Source organism: Orbicella faveolata, unplaced genomic scaffold (genome assembly GCF_042242905.1).
Source record: "Orbicella faveolata isolate gen_17 unplaced genomic scaffold, um_ofav_v1 contig_35, whole genome shotgun sequence".
Classification (NCBI taxonomy): domain Eukaryota; kingdom Metazoa; phylum Cnidaria; class Anthozoa; order Scleractinia; family Merulinidae; genus Orbicella; species Orbicella faveolata.
The window spans coordinates 8,530,001-8,535,000 of NW_028301564.1; positions in this window are offsets into that span (position 1 = coordinate 8,530,001).

Consider the following 5,000-nt stretch of genomic DNA (forward strand, 5'->3'; position numbering starts at 1 on the left):
TGAAGATGGCGACGTGGACCTCGAGGGGAGGGAGACACCCGTATAAGAAAGAAGGGGGTGCTCCTGAAAAATTTTGATCCCCTACGATCCCCTAAGAGGTACCAAAATCCTGTTTTTTCTCCTCTAAAAGATACCAATTCTTACATAACACATTATTTCCCCGCGTCATATTTTTTTCGGCTCAATACCCTAAAAGGCATCGCAAAAGCTCCCACTTTGGACCTTTTGAGGCTGAACACCCTGAGGGCTACTAAAACTTCATTTTTAACCCCTAAAAGGTACGACGAGCTCCCCCGCCCCGGGGGAGGGGCGTGGACAGGAAATCCAAACTGCTCCTCGCTCGCCTCGTGTAGGCAGGGTGTTTTCGCTATGTCTGGCTGAAAAAATGGAAACTACAGTCGATCCTGGACAACCATCTCTCCAAAAAGGACCACCTCTCTGCAACGGCCACTTTTTCCATTCACTCTTATTTTAATCTCTCTACAACGGCCACCCCTCGACAACAGCAACAACCACTAAAACACGTCCCAACTGCCAAAAAAAACCTCTGCACTACGGCCATTTAATCAACAACTGACGAACGCTGTCTACAAAACTCCATATTTTATTGGACCTGGTCACGAAACTTGAACCATGCCGCAGGTCGTTGGTCTCTATTTCTGTTTGGTTTCTGTCTTATTGATATGTTTTGATTGCGTTACGAATTTACATGTTACACTAAGCCTTTTTTAAGATAAAAATGTTGAAACCCAAGAAAATATCGGTGTCATATTTCACCCCTACTGATACCGCTCTATAACGTCGACTTTCCTCTGTCCCCAAGGTGGCCGTTATAGAAAGTTTCGACTTTATTACCGTTAATAAAAAAACACACCCTTCCTATTGAACTTTAAAATACAGGTATATTGCTCTAGTGTTTTGGTATAGAAATGCACCAGGGACATGACTGGGATGGAAAAAGAAGGCCTGGGAGGCACTAGTCTTAAATGGGTACGTGTTGAGAATTTACGCACATATTCACTCCTGTTACCGGTTCTTTTTTAATCCTATATAAACTATACAGTCCAAAGTCCACTAACGATCACCTCTCCGCAGTGAACTCCTCTCTACAGCAGACACATCTTTTTTGTCCCGGTGGACAGTCCATACATTCGCTCTTATTTTTGCCTCTGAAATGCGCAAAATAAGGTTACAATACATAATGCCTAACTATTTTATACCGCCTAATTATTAATGGGAAGTTCGCTAGGTCAATAATTGTTAATTCTCAAGGTAAAATAAAAGAAAATTTTAGCTCTTCTGAGTGTCCGATTTTTGGAAAGCGCCCATATTATTGTCTATATAGTTTAGCAGAGGACAACGGTGTGAATATTTGTTACGAGTATCGTTGTAGAGCAGGGTGGTTTCCAGACAGAACTCAGGATCGCCGGTAACAACAACAAACTAATTTATTTCCGTAAGATAACTTCGCGACTTTACAGCACTAAGCTTCTTCAAATTTGAATCAATCTCTAATGTACATGAGGCTTATAGTTCTAGTAACTTCTATTAGGAGCTAAATTAAGTAGTTTGACACAGTTTCTAATCTGAGTAATTACATAAGGATCAGAATGTTCTGGAATGTTCTTATATAAATTGGTCACGGCTAAATGACTTCCGGCTCTAGATTGTTCTAGAACTAGACTTAGACAATTTTTCGTAACAATATGTATCTAAACTCACACCGCGTATCTAAGATCTGATGCCCTCTAGGTCTCCTTTGTCCTTTTTGTATTCCAACCCTATCACCGGTGCATTTCTATTCAAAAAGTACGAACGACAAACATGCATTTTAAAGGTAAAGAGGAAAGGTGTTTGCACAACTTTTGTGAACGCGGTAATACTTTCCATTAATCTACGTAGACATGCCGTGACAGCAGGACCCGCGCACGGCTCTGTCAGTTCGTCGAGTTCTGTCCTCTTGCGGAATTAAACAATACCCCCTTCCCCCTAAATCCTTCAATTTCGTCCAAAAATGTTTATTTAGGCTGACAGTGCGAACCACGTTACTTGCACGAGCAAACAGTTTTACTCGCCGCCATCTTCACCCACTTTGGACACTTTGCAAGTGGCCGTTTGTCACGCAATCCTCATTTGCCGGATGGTCTGAACTGGGACCACCAAACAAAGTCAAGAACTTACTCAACTAACACCATGACAGTTATTCGGACTGGCCAACAGAACGGCGCAGTCTTGGAATTTAAAAAAAAACCGCAGTCTGGAAACTTTGTGAGAAAGAAATCTGGACAGCGTAGTGCGATTGACGAAGAAGCCTCTGTGGTTTTACTGTCTTGCTGCTTACGTTTTGTAAGTGGCCGCGGAAGACTGTTGGGACACCCCAAGAAAAGTGATGTCACAGTATGTGTTTTATTTAGAGGTATGTACCATATTAGCTAAAGAAACGAAAGATTCATTTATAAATGTGGTGGTAACAGACAGGGGCAATTGTGTCCATAAGAATTGCAAGCACACGGGTTAGAAATACAAAGCTTGAATCATCTTCCTTATTCAAAACAACAAACAAAGTACAACGTTTCGACAGTTGATCATGAAGTTTCGTCAACTGCTCGCGCTTTGTTAACGGCATTACCTGGTCTCAGACCAGGTTTCCAAGAAATGCTGAGATGAGACGGTTGTTTTTAAAGTAGAGTGTACCTGTTTACATGAAATGGTTGTGTTCGAATATTTACGCCAAACATGATGGATGCAACTGTAACCGATTGTTTACTCAAACTTCACGTTTCAAAATGTTTATTTTTACTTAAAGACAAGCTCGGCTGTGGCCATGGGTGTTCCACAAAAGTTAAAACTGCCGATATTGAACGAATAATGTGTACTACAGTTGTAACCTTCAAAAAGAAACATACAGTAGGCGGAAGGAAAATCAGTTTCGGGCGATATGCACGTGCCGGTGATCGAAATAAATTTGCATAACATTAAAATGTACCAAAAGCAGCGTCTATTTTGATTTAACTGCAAATGTTTGCGAAAGTTAATCATCTGGTCAATCTAAAAGGAAAAAAACACAGATTACAAGTATCCTTATTGACGAAAAAGGTTTCCATTCGCTTATTTTTGTTCTTGATGAAGGTAGCTGGCCAAGTTCCATATTGGTTTCGCGAATGACAAATTTACAAAAATGTACCACACGTTTATGTCTCTCGACGGATTAGTTTTTTCGGGCCGCGGAAGAGACTTTCATACAACATAATATTGAGTATGGGCTTTCAGAAAATTTTAGTTTCGAGTTCAAATTCAATGTACCAGTGGGCTTTTGATGGTATTGAAATTAGCTAAAATTAGCCATTTCGCTCACGAGCTTCGATGAAGGTACTTTTATCGGCCTAAAATATTATTAAACCTGAAGCTTTTACTAATCAAATTAATGCTTTAGAAATAGCAAGACATGCACTATGAGCTACCTAGAGTATATTGGTAGATATCATCGCGTTGATCTGTACGAGCGAAAAGAAAATGCACAATTTTCGGCCATTTTCGGCGGCGTCAGGCAGCTAAAATGGCGATTTTCAAACTTTCCTCGATTTCGAAAAAACTAAAGCGCTTCAGAACCTTTGAATGGTATTTTCGAAAACAACTCACTATAGAGGTTATTTGGGCAAAATATGAAGCAATATAAAATTTCGCGACTGTCATCTCATTCTCGGTATTTACAGGAACTGGCTCTTAAACATTTATCATTTTTGTTTCTGGTTCACCAAGAAATAGTTGGCAGTAAATGTAGGTGAAAATTGAACATCGGAAATATTGAAAAATCAAGGGAATACTGTCTTAATGAAAACATTAATCATTCTCTCTTTATCAAATGAGATAAACAGACACGAGTTTTGAGTTTTGTTGCAAAATGGCATTTTCAGGTTCTGCTTATAAGGACGTACAAGGACACTTTCATGACAGTTTCGATGGAAGTTTCCGATGTAAGGATTTCGTGAAATGCAAAGTCTAGGCGATATTTTCATTTCAACTTGCGACAAGGCGTAAACGTAAACGAGCATACAAAAGGTTTAACTAGTATCTTTCAGTCTTTTCTCAGCTCTGCAAACAGTAAACTACACATAGTAGGTACTTAAAAAAGTAGTGAAAATCAAATAGCCTCTTCAACCCGCAGTTTTCTCTTTAGCGGCCGCTCGAGAGAACAACCAAAATGGCATCACGTGATCAGTGTTTTGCAAACCGCAGAGCCACAAGAAGCATTGTCACGTGACCAGAATTTTTGAACCGCAAACTAAAACCAACGGTCCGTGAAGCGGGCCGAAAAAAAGCCCTTGTCCACGGACGTCTGAGATGGATAGTAATTTCCTCGCGTGCGACAAATAATGCAGCGCAGTGAAAGAAATATGAAAGTTGTAAATAAAAAAGATGACAAACAAAAGTCAATTATTTTGAGATAAATCGTATTTCAACTGTGCTAAATTAGGACCCACTTAGTTCTTTTCTCAGGAGTTTTATAGTAGCTGAATAAAACTAAAACAAAATGTATTTGAACGAAGCGAATAAACTAAACAAACACGGCTGCGGAGGTCGCCGTCATTAAATATACAGAAATCCACGGTGAAAAAATACTGTTAACTTTAAAACTCAAAAATTCACAAGAAAGGTAACCAAATGGAAGAAAGATGACAGGAAGTTCAATAACAATAAAGCTTCATTCAAAATGAGGCAAAAAAAAAAAAAAACTATCTAAAAGCAAAAAAAATGTTCAAAATTTCGCAGACGTGCTTCGCTGCGTGACAGCATGTTCAAATTAATTCTTCACGCTAAAGCGAAAGCTTGAGTTTTTATCGGCCGTGGCTTTAGTCGTCATTCAAAAATTTGAATTAAACTTCGAAGTAATACTGTACATTACCGCTTTTGTTTTCAAAAGTCCAGGAAGCTGCTTTGAATCCGCGATCTGTACTGAAAACCCACTTGAAAGCGCACCGACTTTATAAACACAAGGTTGT